The 27,901-nt window shown below is 40.0% G+C and overlaps 1 protein-coding gene across 3 annotated transcripts in view; it reads left to right on the forward strand.

Moving 5' to 3' along the window:
• The first annotated feature begins 390 nt into the window (after window positions 1-390).
• Scn8a (sodium voltage-gated channel alpha subunit 8) overlaps window positions 391-27,901 on the forward strand; it is a 190,913-nt gene continuing 163,402 nt past the window's right edge. For 2 of the 3 annotated variants that reach the window (XM_070041368.1, XM_070041351.1), the window contains exon 1: window positions 686-778. The gene's annotated coding sequence lies outside the window, so the exon portion shown is untranslated. Of the gene's footprint in view, window positions 470-685; window positions 779-27,901 lie in introns of those variants that run through there. The other variant, XM_070041359.1, reaches the window with a different exon arrangement.

Here is a 27,901-nt window from a genome sequence, read left to right on the forward strand (position 1 = left end):
GCCCGCGCTCCCCGCCGGGGTGGGCCGGCCGGTGCGGTGCAGCAGTGGCTTCGCAAAGGTGGTGTAAATTGGAGCTCCGGGTGCTTGGCGATGTCAGAAACTCAAGCCCCTGAGGACAGACAAACAGACCTGGTGTGGACGAGGGCCGCGGAGCACCGAGTCCACAGCACCTCACCTCTTGGGTGTCGCCGCGGGTGGGGCGGGACGGGGCGCAGTCTGTCTCACCGTCCTTCGGTCCGTCCCGCGCCTGTCCCGTGGCGAGCCTGAGTGCGGCCCCTCCCGCGGCGGCGGGCCGGCGGGCGGGCGGGCGGGGGCGTCGCGGAGGCGGGCCCGGGGACGCTGGCTGCGCTCGGACGGGCGCCCCCTGCCGGCCCCGGCTCCTCGCGCGGATCGAGTCCCGGCTGCGCGGGGACGCCGGCCTGCGAGCCAGCGAGCGAGCGCTGCGGACGGACGGGCGCGCCGAGCGAGGGTAGGTGGGCCGCGAGCGGGCGGGCGGGGGAGACAGGGGGCGCGCGGGGGCGCGCGGCGGCGGGGGTCGGCGGGGGCGCGCGGCGGCGGCGGCGGCGGCGGCGGGGGCGCGCGGCGGCGGGCGCGAGTCATCAATTATGCAAGGACCCGTGCGGCGCGGGAGGGGGAGGGGGCGGGCGCGGGGAGCGCTCCAAGATGGCGCCCACCGCAGTCCCGCCCGCCGCAGCCCCGGCGCCTCTGCAGTCCGGCCGCGCCTCCCGGGCCCCGCGCTAGGGCCGCCGCCGCCTCGCTCGCTGCCGCCGCCGTCGCCGTAAGTCGCCCCAGGGCCTCAACGCCGCCCCGGTGGGTGGCCGCTCCTCGTCCCCCGGGCTCCCCTCCTCACCCCGGGTCCCTGAAGCGAGCTCGTCCCTTCCCCGGGGCAGGGGCTTTGCCGCAGCGTGTGCGGCCGGGGCGCGCGGGGCCGCGGAGCGGGGCGAATGCCCTGTCTGCTTTGGACAGGTGTTTGGAAGTCCTGCTTCCTTCTGCTGTGTTTTCTGGGGTCCCTGAGTTGGACCGAGGTCCACCAGCTCCCCCCCCCCCCGCCAGCCCCCAAACCCGGGACGCCCTGCTCCCCTGGCGTCTGGGCTGCGTCGGGGGACCCCGGGGGACCTCGCGCCCCTCCTGCGGTGCACCCCCGCCCATCCCCCCTCCCCCCGGGCCGGGCCCAGTCGGGGTTGTTCTGGGAAGGGCAGCGCCGTCGGGATCTCCCCGCGGCAGCCCCCAGCTCTGCTCCCCGCCCCCACGCCTTCCTGCACCCTTCTCCGGATTGCTACCAACTGCAGAAGCCGGGGGGCTGCTGGGCTCCTCGGGCATCCAGGACAACCCCCACCCCCGCTCCCGCATTGACCTTTTGCTTGCATGTGTCAGCCTTTACCACCTCCCCCCCACCTCCCCAGCAGGGTGTTCTGGGGGTGGTGTTGGGGGTGCCCCGCGACCTTCCACGGCAGGCCAAGATTCCTGCATCAGGGAGTACATCACTTTGAGAACATCCCTTTCCCCCACCCCCACTCCCTACGCCACCCTGTGCAGAGCTCGTCCCTCTCCTCTTGGCTCCCTCCCCCTTCCTTACCACCGGCGGCTGCACCCTGGGGCTTCTGGTGAGCGTTGGCTGCCCCGCTGCACCGCTCGGACCCTTCCTCTCTTAGTTGTCCGCTCAGTGCCCAAGGGAACCGCAAAGCCTCTGCATTTCTCCTGGGAGCTCAGCTCCATCCCTTCCATTACCTGCAGCAACCACCGGTGGAGACTTGGCAGTTAACTTTCGAAGCTAACGTTAGTCGGGGGCTGTCAGACCCCTTTACCGGCCCCAGCTTCCAGTTGGGATGGAGTGGCGATCATTTTTCAGCCTGATAAATAGGATCCTCCAAAGTATGCATTCCTTCCAACTACTCCACCCTGTTTCCTCTCTTCCTCACTTACACTGCAGTTTTTGAAGTGCGGGGGAATACATGTTCTAATCAGGAGATTCCAGGCTTTGCATCGGTGTTCAAACCATTGTCATCGGTGTAGGGGAGAGGGGTCTGGAGAAACTTTGCATTGCATCTGACAAAATTCACGGGGAGGGAGAAATAATTAGTATGGAGCAAGCTGTTACACAAGGAAAAACTGCTTTTAATGCACAGTGGGCACCAAAGAGGCAGGGGTTTGGAAGCAGGGAGTGTGAGAGAGGACTTTGGGGGCAAAAGGAGGAGGGCTTTCTATAACTGTTTTCTGAAGTTTGAACCTGGAGATCTTTTCAGAGAGGTAGCTGCTGGATGTTAGGGCTGGGGGATGTTTTAGTTTTCCAAGGAGATTTTGGGGTGTGGTAGGTTTTTCCTTACTGTCTAACAATCTCTCAGCGCATCTCTCCACGTGCATTAGAAGATATGTGGGAGGGGGCTTTTTTCTTTCCTCAAAAAGAACTGTTTTTGATGTGTAATGCAAATGGCTGGACAACATTGCAAACCAATACCAGGATGGTAGGAATCTTGAGGGATTCAGAGTAAAAATGCTCAAAACTGGTAGCACATTGCCAGTAACCTGGTTCTTGACATACCGCAGTATTTTTTCTGTTTGGAACTCATGACCCATAAGGCCTTCACTTCTCCCTGGAAGAGGATTTAATTGATAGGGGAGGGAGGATGATGATTCTGTGTTCAGCAAGCATTCTCTGGCCTAGAATTGACTCTCTCTCTCTGGAGAAGGCTGCAAACATGTTCTGTGTTTAGAACATCAGATTCAGGGTGTATGTATATGTTGTGTTTCTTAGTAGGGCTGCTTGTGGGTATTGCAAAGCAATTCATGTTGATGCAGGCCAGTTACTGATTTCCTGGGTTTCGTTTGAAAGGCTGACTTTATATGCTGTTGGTTTTCATTTGGTTTTTGTTTTTTTCCTTCCAATTTTTATCCGAATAGTTATTTTATTTTAAGTTAATAAGGTTGAAGTGGAATGCAGTACACTTAAAAACAACCATATAGTCCTTATTGATTCTTCATAGGATGCTTAGAAGAATTTTCCTTCTGGTCCAGCTTTGGGCTGCATTGATTTTAGGCTCATGCTCGGGATTTAGGTTCCTGCTAGGGCTTCTTGCTGTGGTGCTGAAAGGACAGTTCCCCACCAGTTTCATAGGGAAGGGCACACATGCTGGACCTGATTTAGGTTTTCTTTGCCTTTTATTATCTGCAGGCTTTTGGTGTGCATGTGCATGTGCATGCGCAGTTGGGTTTGTACTTCAGGTTGAAGGCCTAGTTATCACATTTTATTACTCCCACATAACTCCTCATTTTTGGCTGTCCCCCATGGAGGCAATGTTTTATCAGCTGCCACAGATCCGTGTAAGTCACACAGTGACATTCTGCTGACTGCATTATTTCAGCACATTTCAATAATTTCAAATATCAGGAAATTGTTAGTATTATGAAAATCTGGTCTTTGCCAGAAGTAATTAGATAGCTTGCCAAGTTAAGCTGGATCAGGAGGTCATCTTCACTGGGTTGATCTGACCAGTGAGTTAAGAAAGAGACTTGTAAAACAGCAGGTGTTCCATTGTCACACTAACATATTTTCATCCAGAAAATTATTTTAAAATCATGGAATAGGAAAGGGGCCATAAAATTCAATGTGGACAATCACTCATCCAACCTAGAAAATTCTCTTTTGGGAGATGATCTGCTTCGAATACTTTGTTGGCAGGAATTTAAGACACAGAGAATAGCTCATTCATTGTGATTGAAGTACTTTAAGCTCATTTACAAGGTAACATGCATAAAATTGAAAGGCATCTGAATGAGGGCTACACCAGGACAGATGTCATTTTTGTGCATGTTAGCAAGAAAAGATTGAGACTCAATGTTCTGTAGAGATGATAAGAGAAACCTGTAGTTAGCAAATAATACAGAAAGGCATGTCCACTTAAACTGTGAAAAACATCCTGTGAATGGAAAAGAAAATAATTATCTTTAATATGCTGATATTACATAACAAGTTGCTCTGTAAGTCACATTCTTGAATTAGTGAGTATTTAATATCTATAGGTTATATCTAACAAGGACAATAAACATACATTGTATAGAAAGTGTTAAAAATAGAAAGTTTATCTAGAGTGAGATTAGTTTCTACAATTATAAAAATAATAGACATTGTACAAAATTTTAATTATGTAAAGGCAGGAAAAAGTCATTCTTAGTCTTATTATCCTAAGCAAAAGTTTTCAGTCTTTTGTTTTCAAGAAGCACTTGGGAAAGATACTTTAAACTATTTTTAAATTGATTCTTTCAAGTTCATAAATTCATAGTATACTAGTCACTCAGCAACTTAAATACTAGGCTGTTGGTTTTCAGTTTATTTCTTTACTTAATCCTTTTTTTCCCTTAATCTTTCTTAATTAAAAACAACTTTAAATGTTTTTCTTGAAAGAATTCACTCATAAAATTGGACTTACTTGAAGTCTCTTGATGTAATCTAGCAAGTTAACTACAAGAACAAAGAAGCTCTTAATCAGTTACTCAATGAACAGAGTCTCACTCTGCACCTACTGTGTATAAGGCATGTACCAGGCATGGCATATTAAGTGGCCCCAGATTAGAAAATAATACTGCCCTCAAAAACCATGGCTGTTCAAGTGTTATAGGAAGGAAACAGCAAGTGCTGGTGGTTCACACTTCTAATACTAGCTCCTCATAGAGACTGAGATCTAAGGATTATGATTCAAAGCCAGCCTAGGCAGAAAAAAAAATTGTGAAACTCTTCTCTCCAATTAACCTCCAAAAAGCTGGAAATGATGCTGTGGCTCAAGTTGTAGACTGCTAGACTTCAGTGAAAAAGCCAAGTGAGAGCATTTGGCCCTGAGTTCAAGCCCCCGTAGTGGTACCAAAATGAATGGATGAGTGAATGAATGAAACAAAACTTTTACCTTTTATTGATTGCTGAAATGTGTGGTAGTCCTTCAGGTTGATCTCAGTGACTTAGTGGAAGGTAAATGTAAGAAAGGAAAAGACAGAGGAGAGGGCCTATAGGAAATTTTTTGTGTGTTCCTTTATGAAGTTGTAGAAATAATACAGACACACAGTTAAGTACTATCTCAGATTAAGATGAAGTGAAGGTCTAAGAAGGTTGTCATTTTTTCCATTGAGGAAAAAAAAATTCAGGAGTAGCATAGGTTTTGGAGTCATCAAAACTAAGTTCAGGGGCTGGGAAGGTGGCTCAGTGGTAGAGCACATGCCTTGCATTCCTGAGGCCCTGGGTTCGATTCCTCAGCACCACATAAGCAAAAAAAAGAAAAAAGCTGGAAGTGGTGCTGTGACTCTAGTGGTAGAATGCTAGCCTTGAGCTGAACAGCTGAGGGACAGCACCAGGCCCAGAGTTCAGGCTCCATGACTGGACCAAAAAAAAAAAAAAAAAAGAAAAAGAAAAAAAAAACTAAGTTCAGACTTTTACTGTGCTACTTATTTGGTTTGTGACCTTGGGCAAGTTATTTAATCTATCTGGGCTTCAATGTTCTCATCTATAAAAATAGGAATACTAATACATTGCAGGGTGTTTGTAAGGATTAAATTAAATCTTTGTTTCCTTACGGGTTCTGACACATAGAGATCAGTATATATTAGCTCCTTTCTCTCTAGGGATTTAGCAGCTTAGTGTGTATTTTATGCGTATTTGATATAACATATATATGCTCTGTATTAAATTTCAGTAGTCTGGAAACAGATGGTTATTTTATCTTCAGTCTGGCATAGAAGTAAGAATCTGTAGGTTCTTTAACTTGGATGGACATTGCTAGTCTGAACGGAGACAATTTTTACTCTGTAGTTGCTGGACTGGCCTCCACTGCCACAGTACAAATCCATTAACTCTTCACTTTAAGCAGGAGTTCATTCCCAAATTATGCTAGACTAGGATTCAGCCACAAAGGAATGCTTTAATTTACCCAGTTGGTAGGCAACTGGGCTATTTTTTTTTTTAACTATAGCTTAGGATCTGAAGAGGGAATGGGCCCAAAGTTCGAGACCTACCTTTATTTTCAACTTTTTAGTTATGGCAAGTGATTATCCAAATTTGTAGTTGTATATGTCTTCATCATTTTAGGTTTCTCTGAACTTAAATGCCTCATTTGAATGGGTCTCATACATTTCTGTCTCACAGGTGACCAACTCTATGTTCTGTTTATGAAAACTTAAAAAAATCTTGTAGGAATTAGGCAAGGCAAATATAACTCCATGTTATAGCTAAGGAAACTTGAGTATCTAAGCGAGCGAGAGATTTGCCAGGCCTAAGGACTAGTTAAATGGTAGAGTTGATATGCTGGTACTCAGGGTAGTTGACTCATGCTTAAAGATTTTCCCCCTTTAAATGGCGTTATATTCCAATTTCATATAACCAAGTAATGTGAGCAATTTTGGTTTATTTTAAGAAATTATCATTATCCTAGGTAGCTAAACATATCTTAGTGAGTGGGCATAATGAAAGATTCTGGGATAGGCAGAGGGAGGGCAAAAGTACCTTTGAAGGAGAGCATTTTGGAAGAGGAAGAATGAAGGGAAGTGAACTGAGGATGTACCAAAAAGTAAAAAGTGGATGAAAATAGAGCATTAAAGTAACACATTTGTTTTCCTTTGCAGCCATCCTAGCTACTTTTTAGAAGTCTGTCATGTCTGCTCCCTTTTCTCCATAGCTCTTGCACATAAATAGAAATACTTGGCTACTCATAAATGTTCTTACATTGTCAGCCTAGGACCAGAGGGAATTTTAGATGATTGTCACCCGGACATCTTTGCTTATCAAAATTGAAATTGGTGTAGGCCTCAGGGAGCAGAGCATGCTGGGGATTGATGCTGGGGTGTGGCAAGGGGACTGGAGCAGAACTAGTTCTGGGAGCCTTTAACTAGAAGAACAAAGATGAAAGAGTATATTTGTCAAGATTTTTAATTTGTGTATTGAGCCGTGTCATGGTAGGGAAAAGAATGAAAGAAAGATGGGAGCCTGAGGTTCTTAGTTTAGGACTGTAGCTCTGCTGGTCCTGGAAGGAGTCTATTGGGATAGAATGAATAAACTGGGAGAGATTGGGAGCACTTAAAAAAAAAAAAAAGCACTGTTGGGGTGGAGAGACGCTCCTTGAATTCACTAGCTTGTTCCAAGGTCTAGAATTGGAAAGCACTAAAATACCTCAAAAGTCCTTTTAACAGGCTCTTTTCATGTTCAGTTGATTAGTGTGGTTTTCATCTGTAAAATCTTTAGAGTTCCTGGGGGAAAAGAACATTAGAGAAGTTGTGAATTATACGGCCCTTCATTTCCTTGATTTTTTTTCCTCCTACATTTTGGGTATTTAACTGTTGTTAATATTTCCACTAGATTGAACTTGGGAAGGGAGAACAAGTCAAAATTGAAACATTACTTTTAATTTTTAGGTAATTGATAATGGAAGAGATTACAATTACTTTATCAATGCAGATGCAGTTTATAATTTTATTCTTACTCTCTGTATTGTAATAAAACAGGCAATTGAATGTTGAGCCTCCGTTTGCATGTTGTCTGTTGCAACCCAGTGTGAAATAGCACTTTCCCTTCCGTTTGCTGAACAACAGCCCTATAAACAAATCTGGTTTATTATGTAGTTAGCTCCTTATTTTGGGAGGAGTTTCTCGTTTAAGGATAATATAATAGGCTTTTTTTTTGTGTCACATCCATTTGTGCATTTTTGTCTTAACAAGAAGCTGAGCAAAATGCTTTTACATGAAAACAAATTAATGAGTTTTTATTAAATTGCAGAACAAAATTAAAGAGATTGCAAATAAGTTTGGTAGAGCTTTCATAGACATCAGAATACCCAGAAGTCATATTCATTACAGAATTCTTAATTGTATTTCTTAAAGTTTTGGTGTAGACTGAAGAGATCCTCATTTCTAGGGGAAAATGCCTTAAAGAAAGTAAGAGATTGTGGAGAGAAGTGTTTGGGGGAGAAGTGTTAGGATTATCAGAGGGGATAGGGAGAAGTGGGAAGGCATCAGTGAGAGTGGGCAAGAGAATTTGAATGTGCCTGTGGAGACATAATGACCACTGCCCTCTGAGGATACACTTGGGTTCTTTCCTTCCTTCCCTTCCTTCCTTCCTTCCTTCCTTCCTTCCTTCCTTCCTTCCTTCCTTCCTTCCTTCCTTCCTTCCTTCCTTCCTTCCTTCCTTCCTTCCTTCCTTCCTTCCTTCCTTCCTTCCTTCCTTCCTTCCTTCCTTCCTTCCTTCCTTCCTTCCTTCCTTCCTTCCTTCCTTTCATTGTTGTTGTTGTTAATGGAGCTTGAACTCAGGGCCTGGGAACTGTCCCTGAGTTCTTTTTTCTCGAGGCTAGTGCTCTACCATTTTGAGCCACAGTACCACTTCTGGTTTTCTGGTGATTAAGTGGAGATATGAGTCTTATGGACTTTCCTACCTGGGCTGGCTTTGAACCATGATCTTCAGATCTCAGCCTCCTAAGTAGTTAGAATTATAGGCGTGAGCCACTAGCACCTGGTGACTGGGTTCTTTCCTGAGCAATAATAGCCCTGCTTTTCTGGAGAGGGTATAATACCTTAAGGTAGTGGTTTGGTTTGTTTAAAGTGCTATTTTATCCTTAGTTCTACTACATGTTTTCTGTAAATTGCCTTAAAAAATCTATTTACAATGGGAAAACTGGAGAATATTTTCTTGCTTAATGGCAAAAAATTTTAGTAACAATTCTTTTTTTTTTTTTTTTGTCGGTGTGGGGCCTGAACTCTGGGCCTGGGAGCTGTCCCTCAGCTCTTCAGCTCAAGGCTAGCACTCTACCACTTAGGCCACAGCGCCGCTTTGGGCTTTTTTCCTGCTTATGGGGTGCTGAGGAATCGAACCCAGGGCCTCATGCATGCAAGGCAAGCACTCTACCACTGAGCCACCTTCCCAGTCCACAATTCTTAAATGTGTCTTTTGTTTTGTCTTTGTTGTTAAGGGTTTATATCCTTGCATATAAAAACTTCCTAAAAAATGGTGCTGTTGATGGTAGTGCTTCTATCCTAAAATATAGTAGTCTTAAAATATAGCTTTTACATTTTATTTGAGTAGTTTTTAGAGAAACGGGTTCAAAAATTAGGTTCGAACTTGTCTTCCTTTTACTGTCTCCAGATCACTCCAGGGTGGTTGCAGTTGGCAGTTACAATTACCAACTTCTCCTGTAAATCCTTCTACCTACACACATCTGCACACACACATTATAGCTCTCCTAGTTAGTTCCATTATTTTTTAGGAAAGATTATTGAGCTGAACAACTATGTCCTCTTAGGTCAATTAATCCTCCCTTTTCCTTATGAGATACATATTCTATGTCTTTTCTTTGTGAAATTCAAATATCTTGGTTTATTTAATATCAAAAGTTATTTTGGGCCAAAGCAGTTTTTTTCTACCAACAACATCATTTTCTTGAGTTTTTCACTAGAGAATTTTCTCTTAAAAAATAATAGCATAGAAGATGTTGTGGCCATCTTGAGAACTCTTGGTCTGTTACTACTGATGGTGAACAATAAATCACTTATCTTGACCACACTAGTCAATGAATATTTAGTGAGTAGAATCTGGGGGTGTGGCATTGTAACAGACATTGAGAGAGATGTAAAAGATGCACCTTATATTCTAGAAACTATTTTTTTTGCTAAATAAGGAATACAAAATGTAATAAATAAAAAAATTCTTAATGGTTCTAGAAAAAGTCATCAAAAAGGTTTTAATTGCCAACTGAATGGTATGGTTCATTAGTAAGTTGATAGTTTAGAAAAGCTTAAAGCCAATATGATGAGAGGCAGGTTGGTAGAGGAAGTATAATTTGAGCTGGATTTTACAGAATGGTTGGGAAGAATAGTGTGGACCAAATGAGAAACTATGAATGTATGAAGTGTTTTAGGGGAACAAACCAGTTGGATAGGTACAGTCTCTCAGAAGATAAGCCTGCAAAGATATGGGCTACTTAGCCAAACACTATGAGAACATACAAGATTTTTGAGGTAGTGCAATATGACAATCAGAGCTATGATATAATGGTTTTGGAAAATCTGGTACCTTCTCTGGTATCTAATAAATTGACTACAGTCAGGACTGGACATCTGGTTAGTTGCTTATTTGATTTGGCTTCCTATATGTTGATGAAGGCTTAGAGGAGTGGTGCTGAAGACTTGGAAGGAAAGAATGTAAATGTGGTTTTTGATATGTGTGATATGTGGAAAATATGGCTTTGAATAAGTGTTTCACATGGATGTATGTCTAACTTTTGTTTATTTTTATAATGCTGATACTTTGTTACTATAAAACTCAGGACAGTGCCCAGGCCCTGAGTTCAAGCCCTAGGTCTGGCACCAAGTTTAGGAAGGCTCATTAAAACTCAGTAAATGACTTCACATGGGGAAAAGGAGAAGGTCATTAGGGGTGATTTTGTTGTTTTAAAGTTTAGAGATGGAAAATTTTTTATTTTGAAAAATGGGGAAAGTTATATTTTATATTACGTTGGCAGTAGTCTGGTCCAGTATTTTTGTTTGTTATTTCTATTAGGAGGAACTGTCTTAATGAAATTCCTTATTCCCTACACAGTCTCTGATGATTATTTAATGTTTGTGTCTTTCTCCTTGGTTTCTCTCAATTAACCTTTGGTTTGGAGGATAAAAAAATGACAGCAATATATTGTTTCATAGGCCTGGTGGATGACTACAGTGTCTTTTTTTTTTTTTTTTTAACTCAGTGGATTTCTTTTCTGAGGATTTGCTTATTTTCCCATGATTTGTGTCAGCCATAGTGTTCATAGTTTTTGAAATTGTGGGCTGAATTAAAGGTAGCAGCTGAAAGGGTTCATATAGGTAAAAACAGAAGAAAAGAGGAAGAGGCTGCATTCAGCCAGTGGTGTTGCTTTCCATTTCAGGTTATGAATCTGGGGCTGTGGACAAAGAGTCAGACTTAACTTACATGAACAAACCTTGCTGTAGCTGGAATATAAAACAGTGGTCAGTGGGCCCTACTATAAAACTTACACAGTATACAGTAGTAATGTACAGTAAAGGCAGGGACCAGGGAGCTTGGTTCTATGCTTACTTTTTCTGATTAACAAGGATCTTTGAATAAGAAAAACTACAAACATCAAGATGTACACATCAAAATAAAAATATACAGAGAGAAAAGCATATCACAAACTTAATTTAATGGAATAAAAATTCAATTTGTTAAAATAACTTCCTATTTCATTGCTAGTGTTAACAACTTTTTGCAAATTTTGTTTATATTTACCACAGCATGCACTCAGTTGACAGAAGTCCCATGGTTTGCTGTGAAACTAGTAGAGTAGACAGGGTTCATGTATTAGCTGTTAATAAATTTAGCACTCTGTTTAGGAATGCAAAGCACCCTTTCCAGCAATTTCTTTAGGTTCTCTGTGCAATTGCATTTTGAGTTGTACCTGCCTCCTTCTTGCAGTGCTCAGAATTGAAGTGTCCTGGGACAAGGGAAGTCTACAGAGACTGCTGGATTGAGTAATGGCTATCTGCTGCATTAATCTGGGGGTTCTGGTATCTTAATAGGCTTGTATATTTTTCTCAATTTTAGTTTTCTATTATTTTTTTCTCATCTTTAGAAAAGGGGAAAGATTGCTCCTACTGAATACACATATGGAGGGCTCAGTATGGAGCTCATAAAGAGAAACCAGTACAATGATAGTATGAGGCTTTCACTTACCTCATAAGGCATTATTTCCTTTTCTCAATTCTTTTTTTTTTTTTTTTTTTGGTCATGGGGCTTGAATTTTGGGCTTTGAACTCTGTCCCTTAGCTCTTCAGCTCAAGGCTAGTGCTCTACCACTTGAGCCACAGCGCCACTTCCGGTTTTCTGGTGATTTATTGGCAATGAGTCTCACAGACTTTCCTGCCCTGGCTGGCTTTGAACCACAATCCTCAGATATCAGCCTCCTAAGTAGCTAAGATTACAGGCATGAGCCACCCATGTCCAGCCTCCTTTTCTCAGTTCTTAAAAGGAACATCAACTATAAGTGTCCAATAGTTAAGGTTTAAAAGAAAAAAATCTTAAAAGCTTTAGAGAACAAAAAAAGTAAGTCCCTTTTTGTTATCATGTGATGAGTGGATATCAAGACTTGCTATTCATTAAATATGAGTGTTTTCATCTTTTATTTTAATTTGATGATGTCCAGCCTACACTTGAGGACTGTCTGCTTTGTGCCTAGACACCTGTCTTCCTGGTCACTCTAAATCTTTGGTTTATCTTGTCAGTTGTAGGTTATGGTAGTTGCCACACCTTTGGCCTCCCCTTCCTTTACAACTGCCTTTTTTCTAGTGGTGAGACCTAAGACTTTTTTGCTCACTTGGGCTTTGCTCTGAGGCCTGCCTCTGCCCATAATGGAGCTCAGAGAAGACTTAAGAGAAATTAATTTGTCATGCAGTGTGACCTGTTGCAAGGAAAAAAGAAATCCCATGAGCATGGAAAGTATGTCACCTCTCTAGCCAGGATTCCAGGGCCATTAGTTGCTATAGGCAGGTGCTTTTTTTTTTTTTTTTTTTTTTTTTAAATAGATTTGGAGTTGTTTGGCCTTCCCAGTTTTTTCATTCTATAATTTAATCACAGAAGCTAATAAGAACTCCTATTTCTGGGAATTGATATTGACTTTTGATGACATCATAAAAAGCTCAGTGGTGAACCTGCAGAATTCAAAGCATGGGTGCTAGCCCAAATTTTGGGCAAGAGTATATGCAATGTTTTATGGCCAGAATTTAGGGATTAGAACTCCTGCAATCTAGTGGTTGTCTTTGGACCAGCCATATTCCTGGGAACAAACATGGTTCTTTTTCTAGTTGGGTACCTATTTCTATTGAGATTTTATGGTCAAATAAGGTATGAGTAAATGATTAAACATTTGGAAAATATTTGAAGTTATAGCTCATGAGGAGAAAACGTATTTTCCACTTTGACATTTTAAATAGCTTTGTTCTTTTCTTTCATTGTGATTTAAAAAAAATTGCAAGCAACACCATTGGGAAAGAATTTTGACTTTTTTTTGTTTTTGTTTTTGTTTGTCGGTCGTGGGGCATGAACTCTGGGCCTGGGCACTGTCCCTCAGCTCTTCAGCTCAAGGCTAGTACCCTACCACTTGAGCTTCAGTGCCACTTATGGCTTTTTTCTGCTTCTGTGGTGCTGAGGAATTAAACCCAGGGCCTCATGCATGCATGTCAAGCACTCTACCACTGAGCCACCTTCCCACCCCCGATTGTCTGGTTTTTGATGCAGACAGATTCCTGTAACTATTACTATAATCAGGAACAGTTCCACCATTCTCAAAACCTCCCTCATATAAACCCTTTGTAGTAAAGCCCTCCTTAATCCCTAGTTCTTGGCAACTCAGGCTTGCTTCTGCACTCCTGTTTTATCTTTTCCAGAGTGTCATATGAATGGAATCATAATATGGCATGTAACTTTTTTTTTTTTTTTTGTCTGTGTGGGGCCTGAACTCTGGGCCTGGGCACTGTCCCTCAGCATTTCAGCTCAAGGCTAGTGCTCTACCACTTTGAGCCACAGTGTTACTTCCGGCTTTTTCTGCTTATGTGGTGCTGAGGAATGGAATCCAGGCCACATGCATGCAAGGCAAGCACTCTACCACTGAGCCACCTTCCCAACCCCTGGCATATAACTTTTGAGACTAGCATCTTTTGTTCACGAAAGTTCCCTAGAGATTTATTCATGTTGTTGTATTGATCCAAGTGATCTTTTCTATTGCTAAGTACTATTTCACTGAAGGCAACAGTTTATTTGAAAAGTGACCTAGTCACTTTCCATTAAACACATTCCGCATAACATATTGTTCCATTGGGTATAACATTGTTAAACAACAGCTTGAATTTTCAAGTGTTGAAGGGCATTTAGGATATACCATTTCTGGTAATTGTGATTAATTGCTGCTGTAAACACACATGTATAGGTTTAGTAACTTTACTTTTCTCAAAGGTAACTCCTAAGAATAGTATTGTTGGGTAATGGTGGGTGTTTCCCTTTATAAGAATAAAACTACTATAGTGGTGCTATGGCTCAAGTGGTAGAGCGCTAGCCTTGAGCTGAAGAGCAGAGTGACAGTGCTCAGGCCCAGAGTTCAAGCCCCATGACCAACAAAACAATAACAAGAATAAAACTACTAAACTAACTTTCAGAATAGTTATACCATTTGACATCCTTTCAAGCAAGGTACCAAATTTCTCATTAGCACTTGGTAGTGTCCTTTTTTTTTTTTTAAGTGGATAGTGGTGCTAGTTTGCATTTCTGTAGTGGTTTATGATACTGAGCATATTTTCACATGCTTATTTGCTATTGCTCTCTCTATGGTAAAATGGCTTTTCCACATCTTTTGCTTACTTAAGACAATATTGGATTTCCCTTTCCTTTTTTGGGCGGGGGGGTGGGGGTGGGCAGCAATGGGGTTTCAACTGAGGACTTCTTGTTAGACATGTTCTCTACCACTTGAGCCATACTCTTAGCTCTTTTGGTTTAATTATTTTCTAAATAGGGTCTCCGTTATAGGCCCCTAAGTGACATTTTATTTATGCCTACCAAGTATTATTATTATCATAGTTATCATTATTTTATTTTTTGTTGGTTGTGGGGTTTGAACTCAGGGCCTGGGCACTGTCTCTGAGCTCTTTTGCTCAAAGCTAGCGTTCTATCACTTTGAACAACAGTGTCACTTCTAGTTTTTGAGTGGTTAATTGAAAAAATGGTGAAACAAGGACAAAGGATGACCCAATGCAACAATGATACTCACAAGACACTATGTTGGAAATGAACTTTATAACTTCCTGGAGGGGGGCATGGAGGGAGGGAAGGGATAGTGGGAGAAAAACGAAGGAGCAGGTAACAATGTTCGATAAGAAATGTACCCATTACCTTACTTACGTAACTGTGACACCTCTGTACAGCACCTTTACAATAAAATCTTAAAAAAAGAGAGACACCATCAAAGGTTAGAAGTAATAGTTTAGTGAAGATTGTCAAATGAAGCACAGACAAATGTAATAGTAGAATGTTAAAAAAAAAAAGTTCACGGGGACTTCACTGCCTTGAATGGCTTCAAACTGCGATCCTCAGATCTCAGCCTCCTGAGTAGCTAGAATTAGAGATTGAGCACCCGCACTGGACCCCAAGTAGCTTTTATGACAGTATTGTCACCATGATAGCTTTTTATTGATTGAGATGGGGTCTTACTAGCTTTTGGGCCTGGCTGGCTTCAAACTAGAAACCTCCTGAATCTCTGCCTCCTTTGTTAGGCACACTGATTCTCAGTGATTCTTTGTTTTCTTGTTGTAGGTTTTGTTTTAATTTTATTTTAAAAATGCAATTATGGCACAAGTCTTTTCACAGATAAATTCCTTGGTCATATTTCTTCCCATCTTTTTGTTTTCTTAACACTGATTTATAGCGTTAAAATTGTCAGTTTTTTAAAAATGGATTATGTTTTTAATATAATATATAAGGCTTTTCAAAATCTAGCACAAGTTGGTCTTTGATTTCTTTTAAACCTTGTACATGTTACATTTAGATCTATGGTCAGTTTTTATAGAGGGTGTGAAATTGAGGTTCATGTTTTATAGGCAAATGTGCAACTGTTCCAGCACCATTATTATTATTAATTAATCCTGTCTTTTTTTTTTTTTTTTTTTTGGTCGGTCGTGGGGCTTGAACTTTGGGCCTGAGTGCTGCCCCTCAGCTCTACCACTTGAGCTACAGCGCCACTTCCGGTTTTCTGGTGGTTGGAGATAAGTTTCACGCACTTTCCTGCCCGGGCTGGCTTTGAACCGCGATCCTCAGATCTCAGTCTCCTGAGTAGCTAGGATTGTAGGTGTGAGCCACCGGCGCCCGGCCTCATTTTCATTTTCTAGCAAAATAGATGTCCTTTGCCTCTGGCTTCTTTATTTTATTGTAAAGGTGATATACAGAGGGGTTATAGTTACATAAGTAAGGTCATGGGTACATTTCTTGTTGAACAGTGTTACCCATTCCCTTTTTTTTTTTTTTTTAGTTGGTCATGGGGCTTGAACTCTGGGCCTGGGCCCTGTCTCTTTCAGGTCAAGGCGAGTGCTCTACCGCTTGAGCCACAGCACCACTTCCGGTTTTCTATTGGTTTATTGGAGATAAGAGTCTCACGGACTTTCCTGCCGGGGTTGGCTTTGAACCGCGATCCTCAGATCCCAGCCTCCTGAGTAGCTAGGATTACAGGCATGAGACACCAGTGTCCAGCACCCCTTCCCTCATTTTCTCCTACTTTCCCTCCCTGCACTCTCCTCTCCCCCACAAGTTGTAAAGTTTAGTTCTAACATAGTGTTTTGTGAGTATCAATGTTGCCTTGGTTCACCCTTTGTCCTTCCTTTGTCTCACTATTTTGTTATCCTTCCCTTCCTCAAATCAGATAAACATATATACAAGACACAGGGTACCAAAATCAAAAACAGTGACAACAGGGGATAAAAAAAGGAAAGAAAAAGAAATAACTTCACACAGTACATTAAAAAAAACCAACAGTGCCTTAAAAAAACAACAACAAAAAACCCTGTTGTTTCCATATCTTGGAATTCATTTTGATTAGCATCATTTTATATGGTCATATGTACATAGATATTGAGCTATTGTGATCCTCTGCTAGGACTATCCTAAATATATACTAATTATTACAAATGAGGGAAACAATGGAGCTTGTGTTTCTTTGGGTCTGGCTTACTTCACTTAATATGATTTTTTCCCCCAAGTCTTTCCATTTCATTATGAATGGGGTGATATCATTCTTTCTGATGGAAGCATAGAGTTCCATTGTGTATGTATACCACATTTTCTTGATCCATTCATCTACTGAGGGGCATCTGGATTGCTCCCATATTTTAGCTGTGTAAAATGCTGCAATGAGCATGGTTGCAGCACCGTTCTTTTTGAAAAGATTACCTTTCTCTGTTGAATTGATGTTGCATTTTTGTTAAAAGCCAGTTAGTTGGCTGGGTCTATTCCTGGACTCTTCTGTTCCATTGATTTACGTGTCTGTTACTTCATCAGTTCCACACTGTCTTGGTTATTATAGCTTTACAGCATGTCTGAAAGTTGGGTAGTGTGGGTTTTCCAACTTTGTTTTTTTTTAAAAGTTATTCTGGCTATTCTAGTCTTTCTTTTTTCTTTTCTTTTCTTTTTTCAGGTCCTTTGTCTCCTTTTTTTTTTTTAAATTGTGAAAATACTGAACAGAGGGGTTACAATTACATGGGCAATTGTTGCCTCCTCTTTTGTTTTCCCTTCCCATCCCTTCCCATCCCTTCCTTTCTTCCCCCCCTCCCCCATGCCCTCTATTCTAGTCTTTTTTGTATATATCTGTAAAACCTGCTGCTGGCATTTTGATTAGAACTGTATTACATCCATAGATTGAGAACTATAGCAAGTCTTGTCATCAAAACAGGATATGTTTCTTCATTTAAGTTTGGGTAATTACTGATTTCTCTCATCAGTATTTTATAGTTTTGGCATAGAGATTCTGCCTATATTGTTAGGTTTATACCTAAGTATTTTTGCGCTAATATAAATCTTGTCATTCTAGGGTTTAGTTTCTAATTCATTTCTTTTTTCTTTTTCTTTTTTACTTTTTAATTGTTATTATAGAGGAGTTATACATAAGTCAAATGAAGAATATATATTTTTTGGATGTTGTCACTCCTCTCACTCCCAGTTTTTCCCTCCCATCGCCATCTAATTCATTTCTTATATTTAATAATATGATGGAATTTTGTATAAGCACTTGTACCTTACAATCATATTAAATTCACATGTTCTAGGATCTTTTTTATGGATTTTTGGGGTGATTTTCTACTGACAGTTTTAAAAACATTCTGAGATGTATAGTCAGTAAATCTATTTTAATTTTTATGCCTTTTCTTTAGTTTTTATTTCTGTACTACAAACTTCTAGTAAAGTATTAACAAAGATATTAAGGGATGGGCAGCCCTCCTTTCTTCCTAATCTTAGAGACAGTCTTTCACATTAAATATGGTGTTAGCTGCTAGCTTTATAGATGTTCTTTATGAAGCTAAGTTTCCCTCTGTTCCTAGTTTATAGTGGATATTGAATTTTGTCAAGTATTTTTTTCTCTGTATAAATTGCTATGATTATATGAGATTTTCCTTCTTTAGTTTGTTAATATAATAGATTACATTGATTTTCAAATGTTGAAACTGCCTTACATTCCTGAGTTGTGGTTAGTCTTCTATGGATTTATTTGCTAATATTTTGTTGAGGAGCTTTGCATCTACCTTCATGAGAATATTGATCTGCTGTTTCGTTTCATTTTTGTTTTTTCTTATTAAGCCAAGAAGAGATATTTATTGACTCATGAAACTTGGAAGACTGAGGCTTATGTTGGTTTCATTCTTGTCTTTTAGGGAGGAGTGGGAAAGCAGAGTTGCACTGTATAGTTCAGGTTGACCTCCAAGTTGTCCCTATGTAGTCCAGCCTGTCTGTAACTCATGATCCTCTTTTCTCAGCTTCTCAATTGCTGGGATTAGAGGCAAGCACCACCATGTTTGGCTTTGATTTTTTTTTTTTTTTTTTTTTTTTTTTGGTCAGTTGTGGGGCTTGAACTCTGGGCCTGGGCACTGTCCCTCAGCTCTTCAGCTCAAGGCTAGCGCTCTACCACTTGAGCTACAGCACCACTTCTGGTTTTCTGAGTGTTTATTGGAGAAAAGTTTCATGGACTTTCCTGCCTGGGCTGGCTTTGGACCTCATATCTCAGCCTCCTGCGTAGCTAGGATTACAGGCGTGAGCCACTGGCGCCCTGCTTGGCTTTGATTTTTTTTTTATTGCATTATTTTTGTCTGGTTTTGCTATTAAGATAATACTAGCTTTGTGAAATAAAATAGGAAATGTTTCCTTTAATATTTTTGGAAAGAGATTGCATAAAATTCCTTTTTTTTTTTTTTTTTTAAGAATTTGGTGGAATTCTCTGGTAAAACCACTTGAGCCTAGGTTTTTCTTTTGTGAAGATTTCTAACTACAAATTTGAATTCTGTAATAACAAATCAGGAATGTTTCTTTTTGAGTGAATTCTGGTGTTTTGTGCCTTTTAAGAAATGGATCCTTTTATTATTATTTGCTATGTATGTATAGATTTGTTTATAGTTTGTAACTTCCTCCTCTTTAATGTCTATAAGATCTGTTGTAATATCTTTCATTTCTGATATTGCTAATTCATAAATTTTTTTTGGTTTGGCTAGAGGCTTATTAACTCTATTCATCTTTTCAAAGAATCAGCTTTTGATTTTATTGCTTTTTCTTCATTTTTCTGCTTTCAAGTTTAGTTGATTTCTGTTCTTAATTTTATTCCTTCTGCTAGTTTTGAGTTTATTTAGATTTCTTTTTCTGTTTTTCTAAAGTACATACTACAATGGCATGTCAGAGAACAGCTGACTCTCCATTTTAGAGGTGCTGAAGGGCATTTTGGGGACAGGAAGTGACCTAGTTAACATTCACAGAGGGACCAAGATTCAAAAACAAATCTGTATAGCCCCAATGGGCTATGAATGTGTTTGCAGTCCAGCTCAGAGACTTCTAGACACTCTATACATTGCCCTCACTGAGATGACAAATAAATGTCATCTCAGGTACCAGTGCCAATTCAATCAGTTATTTTACTTTATGGAAACTTGGAACACAAGACTTATCTTTATCAATAAGAATTCCAAACACCTACAACTAAGAAAGAAATAATCCAAGTCCTTGAAGGGGCATCTGAGACCTGGCACCTTCTTTGAGTGAGTCTTAGTGCCTAATGTGCATTTGGGCCACTGTCAGATGAATGTGTCTGTCTATCATCTGCTGTTGAAAGCATCTTAATTGACCAATGCCCCCAGCAACTGTTGGTAAGTTTGAAAGCACTGTACTTTGAGGCTGCTTCCTTCTTATACTTCTGATGTGGGCTTTTCTGTCTAGAACCTTCTGCTGCAGTTAGAATTGCAAGGGCAGGATCCTTCTCACTTGCAGGCTCCTAACTAACGCTTTCTTCTGCACCAACTTCTTTTTCTTGTGGTTACCTCTGTCTAGTGACACATTCATGTTAATCTTAAGGCAGGTTAGCTACGGGAAAAGAATGTTGAAACTAATCCCCTCTCCTACTTATATTCAACACTTCTCTTAGGGAGTTTTATCTCTTCCCTAGAACCTTCCATGGCACTGATTCTTGGGGGGTCAGTTCAAGCCAAACTGAAGCACCTGGGCTGAAGAAATTATGCATTGTTAGCCTAGTCTTTGTGCAAAAAAAAAAATCTTACATACATTCATGCATATGGGTTGCATCTCATATGCATATACTTACAGTATAACATATGCATATGCATATACTTAAAACTGTGATATGGCAGGGCACCAGTGGCTCACGCCTGTAATCCTAACTACTAGGAGGCTAAGATCTGAGGAGCACGGTTCAGAGCCAGCCTGGGCAGGAAAATCTGTGAGACTCATCTCCCAATAAACCATCAGAAAACTGGAAGTGGCTCTGTGGCTCAAGTTGTAGAGCGCTTGCCTTGAACTGAAGAGCTGAGGGACAGTGCCCAGGCCCAGAGTTCAAGCTCTAGAACCAACAAAAAACAAAACAAACCATCCACCCCAAACTGTGGTATGGTAGCTTTGTACATGCAAAGATTCCTTCCAAATTCCAATCAAGTTATTTATTTATTTATTTTTTGGCAGTCATGGGGCTTGAACTCTGGGCTTGGGCACTGTCCTGTGCTCTTCAGCTGAAGGCGAGCACCCTACCACTGAAGCCACAGTGCCACTTCTGGTTTTCTAGTGGTTTATTGGAGATAAGAGTCTCACCGACTTTCCTGCCCGGGCTGGCTTTGAACCATGATCCTCAGATCTCAGCCTCCTGAGTAGCTAGGATTACAGGGGTGAGCCAATGGTGCCTGGCTCCAATCAAGTTATGATCTTTCGTTTTCCTAATCTGAGCTTCTGTCGTTAGTATAAACTCTTCTCACATTCCCTGAACCCTAGAAATTGAAATTTTTAACCACATGCTTTCTCTTGAGCTTCCTAGCTTGAGCCACTATTTTTCCTATAACAGTATACTTTCCTATTAAACTCCTTCCTTTGCCACTTTAACAAACAAATAAAATATATACTTTTTTTTTTTTGGGTCTGGTAGTGGGGCCTGAACTCTGGGCCTGGGCGCTGTCCCTCAGCTCTTCAGCCCAAGGCTAGTGCTCTATCACTTGAGCCACAGTGCCATTTCCGGCTTTTTTCTTTTTGCTTATGTGGTGCTGAGGAATCGAACCCAGGGCCTCAGGCATGCAAGGCAAGCGCTCTACCACTGAGCTACCTTCCCAGCCCCAATATATACTTTCTTATATTGTTGATTCATGTCCATTTTTTCTTTTTTCTTTTCTTTTTTTTTTTTTGAGACAAGGTCTCCTTCGGTAGCCTAGGCTACCCTCATGATCCTCTTGCCTCTTAAGTTTCTAATGCTATGTTTCTTTCTAAGCTCTGTTGTAGCTGCCATTTATAAACTTTGATATGTTGAATTTTTATTTCCTCTTTGACCTATGGATTTTAAAAATGCATATTGTTTGATGTGTTGGGAGAGTCATTGTATTGGTTAATGGACACTTAATTATATTATGCTTAAAAATATATATCATATATGGCTGGGCATTGGTGGCTCACGCCTGTAATCCTAGCTACTCAGGAGTCTGAAATCTGAGGATCGCAGTTCAAAGCCAGCCTGGTCAATGAAAGTCCGTGAGACTCTTATGTCCAATTAACCACCAGAAAACCAGAAGTGGTGTTTTGGCTCAAGTGATAGAGTGCTAGCTTTGAGCTGAAGAGCTGAGGGACAATGCCTGGGCCCACAGTTCAAGTCCCACAACTGACAAAAAAAAATACCATATATGATTTCAGTATTTTAAAATTTGTTGAGATTTAATAAACCAAGATATGGTGTCTCTTGTTGGCTGCTACATGTGTACAAAGAATGTTCTGTTGTAAGATGGAATTATTTATGGATATTAATTATACTCAGTTGTTTGGTATTATCTTTCAGTTTCTCTGGGTCCTTGGTCATTTTTTGTCTAATGGTTTTTATGACTAATGAGAAAGAAAACCAAAGTCTCGATAGTTGTGGATTTTTGCCCATTTCTTCCCACAGTTTTGTCAGTTTTTACTCTTTTTTTTTTTTTTGTCAGTCATGGGGCTTGAACTTTGGGCCTGGGCGCTGTCCCTCAGCTCTTCAGCTCAAGGCTAGTGTTGTACCACTTGAGCTACAACGCCACTTCCAGTTTTCTGGTGGTTTTTATTGGAGATAAGAATTTCATGGACTTTCCTGCCCGGGCTGGAGCCATGATCCTCAGATCTCAGCCCCCTGAGTAGCTAGGATTACAGGTGTGAGCCACTGGCGCTCAGCGCTTCATAGGTTTTGGAGGTCTTGTTAGATCTATATACATATATAGGGTTGTTTTTAATCTTTTAGTGAATTGACCCTTTATCATTATTTACTGTCTCTTTTTATCTCTGGTAATTTTCCTTGCTTTTGAAGTATACTCTGTCTGATATTAATATAGCCACACCAGATTTCTGATGATTCATATTTTCATGGTATTTATTTTCTCCTCTACTTACAAAATCTTATTTTGAAGTAATTTCAGATTCATAGAAGAGTTGCAAAAATAGTACAGAGTTCCTGTATACTCTTCACCCAGCTTTCCCTAATGTTAATATCTTATATAATCATGACATATCATTGATACAATATTCTATTAAATAAGCAACATACTTCATTTGGATTTAACTGGGTTTTCTACTTACATTTTCTTTCTATTCCAGGATCCAGTCTAGGCTACCATATTGACTATAGCACCCTTTTATTTTTTGACCTACAATACATCATTGTATTCAATGTAGGTTTCTGGTAGCCAGCTTATAGTATGACTTTTTTATTTTATTTTCTTTTTTCTTTTTCTTTTTGATTTTGCCAGTGCTGGGACTTGGAACTTGGGGCCTGGGCTCTGTCTCTGAGCCTCTTTGTGCTCAAGGCTAGTGCTCTATCACTTGAGCCACAGAGTTACTTCTGGTTTTTCTCTGTAGTTTATTGGAGAGAAGAGTTTCATGGACTTTCCTTTTTGGGCTGGCTTTGAACTGTGACCTTCACATCTCAGCTTCCTGAGTCACTATGATTACAGGCATGAGCCACCAGCACCTGGCTGACTTTTTTATTTTATTTTTAATCCATTCTAATTATCTCTCTATTTCAATCTCTTTAATGTAGTATGAACAGTTACAAATGTTAAGTGTATAATACAATATTGTTGTCTATAGGTATAATATAGTATAGCAGAGGTCTAGAATTTGTTCATTTAGCTTACTCATTAATTTGTAATTCCCCATGACAATCTAATTACCTAAACATACTAATCAGATTGATATTGTTTAAATAATTTTACATTTAATGCAATTATTAATATAGCTGAATTTAAGACTACTATTTTATTATTTGCTTTCCTGTTTCTTTTTTTCCTTAAGTTTACCACTTACTAGGTTTCCACATGTCCATACAGAGATATTTTACAGGTTACTAAGGGGATACTATGAACAAGTGTATGTATAGTAACAAAAATGGTGGCTTTCTTTGCCTTCTCTTTTCATCTACTGTATCCTGGAAATCTTTCTCTATCATTGTCTACAGAAAGTCTCATTATTTTAGCAGCTGTGCAGAATGCCTGAATGGATGCACTTTCACTGATTTAGTAATCATTTATTTTGGTGGTACTGGATTTAAACTTAGGACTTTGTGCTTTTTGCGCATTCTTGCTTGGCTGGAACTCTATCACTTGAGCCACACCTTCAGTCCTGCTTTTGCTGATTAATTAGATAGAAACTCATAAACTTTTGTGACTGGGTTGGCTTCAAACTGCCGAATTCCAGATTTCAGCCTTGTGAATAGCTAGGATTACAGGTATGAGCCATTAGGGCCCAGCTGATACTTTATCTGACTGCAAATAATCCATCAACTTTTAGGCCTTCTTAGGGTAAGAAATTTAGAGTAAGTAAAAGAACCTTCATAGAATGTTAAGTCTTTTTTTCTAACTCTGGTGAGCATCTGACTATGGCTCTGGCAAATCTTTTACCCAGATTATACAAAAAGAAAGAAAATGGATTAATTGGTATTTTTCCACTGTCCTTTCTTTTCTAAGATTCTAAAAGGAGATATATCAGCCAGCTATGAAAAGAATTTGGTAAAACAACTATTAGAAAATAGCAAAAAGCATGTGGCAGTCAAGAGGATTTGGATGACCAGTTGATTGGACATGTTGACTTGGATTAATTATTTCCTTCTGATGAACATTTTATCTTATTATGAGTTCTTACCTACACAGCCATGTCTATGCAAGTCAAGAAGCAGGTAAAAGCTATCATTTACTGTGCTGAGGGTAGAATATGAAGCCTTATAAAAATAATTATCTTTTTTTTTTTTTTGTCGGCTGTGCAGCCTGAACTCTGGGCCTGGGTGCTGTCCCTCAGCTCTTCAGCTCCAGGCTAGCACTCTACCACTTGAGCCACAGCACTACTTCTGGCTTTTTCTGCTTATGTGATGCTAAGGAATCGAACCTAGGGCCACATGCATATGAGGCAAACACTCTATCACTGAGCCACCTTCCTAGCCAGTAATAATCATTTTATCTGATCTATACCAGTACATATGGTATGAAAAGGTTTGTGAAAGAAACTGTCTTGAAGTATTTACTATTATAGATGTTAAACCAAAGCAGTGTTACCAGTGTCATTTTAATGGTTTAGAGTATTTTAAAGTGAATGTTGTATTCTTGCTAGGATGCTTTACTCTTAAGTAATAAACTGATTATGTTGGTTCTTCAACTAATCATCTTGTTTTAATTTTTCTTTATATAATCTATGTTATTTGAAATATTGAGGTGAGCATATATTAGTTTTGTAAAGAAATACAATGCAGTAAAATTAAGAAAGAAGGAAACATGTCTATCTTGAAGGCTGTGCACGTCATAAAACAAAGCAGTTGTTACACCAAGCATTCTTAGAATTTCTTGTTTGAATTTGCCTACTGAACCTGTTTGACATCAGTGTGTTTTGTTGTTATTCTTTTGTTTTTAAATGATGCTATCGGATCAGATACCAAAGTGTTCTCAGAATGATTTGTGTGTTTTGGCAATGCAGAGCCTAAGCATAGATTTGGCTACAGATAAGGACATTGGTATTACTCTATCTGTTCATGTACATAGTGGTGATTCTAGAAAAAATTCATCTGGCTGTAGAAAGACTAGGCAGTACAGATTTTAGTTTCTTGTCATAAGCAGTAGTAGGAAGGAAAGAACAAAAGAGGCTCAGTGTAGCCTCTTTCAGGCAGACTAGGAAGTAGACCAACAAGATGAGAAAGGGATCCAGGAGAGTCCAAAGTTCTCTTACATTACTAATAAGCCAGAGAACCCCAGATTGGCTCATCTGGAGAAAGTACACATCAAAGAAAGAATGGGCAGTCCTGTGTTTTGGGGGTTATTTGTATCTCTGGTAAAGAATCAACTGACCGTAAATATGCCATGGAAATCCATTCTCTTCATTAATAAAGAATCATTACAATAGGTTCAGTTCATAAGATAGTAAGATGTGTCCAGTAACATGATCCTATACTATCCTAAAGACTTGTTGATAATAAATTTCAGTTAATTATATAGAGCTACTATTTTTTCTCCTTCACCTTTTTCCTTAGTAGGTCTTCCACATGCTAGATAAGTGCTTACCACTGGACTATACCCCAGTCTTTAACATTAGAGTTGTTAATCAGTGTCATATTTAGAATAATTTTAGGTGTATAGACAGGTACAAAGGGGAATACAGAAAGTTCCAGTATACAAAAATACCCATTTCCCTTAATGTATATTATATGTAACATATTAATATTATTAATAATATCTTGATATTATTAATATCATGTATGATATATTATGATGATACATTTGCTAAAGTAAAGAAACCAACACAAATAGTTTACTGTTAACTAAATTCTTTTATTCTGGGGGGGGGGTGTCCGGTTGTGGGGCCTGAACTCTGGGCCTGGGCATTGTCCCTCAGCTCTTCAGCTCAAGGCTAGCACTCTACCACTTGAGCCACAGCGCCACTTCCGGCTTTTTTTTCTTTTTGCTTATGTGCTGCTGAGGAATCGAACTCAGGCATGCAAGGCAAGCGCTCTACCACTGAGCCACCTTCCCAGCCCCTGTTAACTAAATTCTAAATGTTACTTGTTTTCATACCAATGTCCTTTTCTATTCAAGGATCTGATCCAGGATAACCACATTACATTTAGTCATCTGTTTCCTTAGTCATTTCTGATCTGTGATGGTTTCTTAACCTTGCCTTGTTAAGTTTGAGGAGCACCAGTGAAAGAGTCTGTAGAGTGTACTCAACTTAGTTGTATCTGGTATTTTTCTCATGCTTAGTTGGGGGTTGTGAGTTTTAGGGAGGTAAAGTCCTTTCTTTATCGCCTGATACTGAAAGGGGATGTAATATTTACATGACTGATTACTGGTGGTGTTAACCTTGATCATTTATGTTAGTATTGACAGGTTTCTCCATTGTATTTCCCACACCCTGTTCCATGTTGTGTTCTTTGGACATGAATCACCACATCCAGCTTCCACTTGGGGCATGAGAGGTGAGAATTAATTTCTGCCTCCTATAAAGGAAGATTTACCCCTTCTGCCCATATGTTTTTCTTTGAGATCATTAATCCATAACAGAAGAGACTTACATATTTATTTTATACTTTGGATTGTAATGGAATACCATACTATTTGTTTTGTTGACTAGATTATTTCAGCTTTAGTTACTGGGGTTTCTTCCAGATTTTCTGGGTTCCTTTAAATGAATTCACCTTTTTGTTACTCAGACAGGTTTCTACTTTCTGGTCCTAGCTGTTGCAAATTCCTCTTGTATTTTCCTTGTCCAAGCTCTAGATCAGTTTTTTTTTTTTCCCAAAGGAATCCTGGTTCTTTTTACTGGAGGAACCAGGATCCGAGCATTGGGCTTTGAATTGCTAGGGGATACACATCTACTGGCTGGTAATGTCTCCACTGAAATGCTAGGACAACAGATATTTCAGATTTCTTTGAAATTTGGAATATTGTCATATACAAAATAATATGTTTTGATGATGACACCAAAGTCTAGACATAAAATTTCTTTCTGTTTCACGTACAACTTTTGCATGTTGCCTAATGGTACATATATTTTTTTCTTTGTGTTTTGGACATGTATGTATTTTTTGCTTGAATTTTTGATTATGACCTACCTATGAAGCATGAAGTCAGGAGTAGAACCTCCTATTGTGGCATCATATTGGCACTCAGAAAGTTTCAGATATTAGTGTTTTAGATCAGAGATGCTTAACCTGTATATAGTAATCCTGTGTAAACACATAGTTATAACTATGTATTTATCCACCTGTTGAATTATATACATATGAGACTAAACATGGGTTTGTACCATCCAGCATTACAGAATTTATTCTAGTCTTCCTTTTTTACTTGTCTGCATTTCATACTCTGACGGTGAGAAACTTCTCTTGCCATCTCACTATAGTAGATATGAGATAACATGTATGCAAACCCAAACATGTAAAGCAGGTTCAGAATTGCTAACTATGTCACAGTGAGCACCATCTAGAGTAGAACATTTATATTCTGTAGCCTTATTGTTGCTAGTCACTACACTTTTTCAAGATTATTTTAGGTCAGCTCCTTTTTCTCCCTAACTCTTTTGGTGACTTCTATCATACATTTGTAATGTATGAGATTCTTTTTCTTTTGAAATTGGGGTCATACTGTGTTAACCTGTTTGGGACTGTAGACATATGTC

This window comes from Dipodomys merriami, unplaced genomic scaffold (assembly GCF_024711535.1).
Source record: "Dipodomys merriami isolate MVZ:Mamm:240054 unplaced genomic scaffold, mDipMer1.0.p SCAF_10, whole genome shotgun sequence".
NCBI classification, from domain to species: Eukaryota; Metazoa; Chordata; class Mammalia; order Rodentia; family Heteromyidae; genus Dipodomys; species Dipodomys merriami.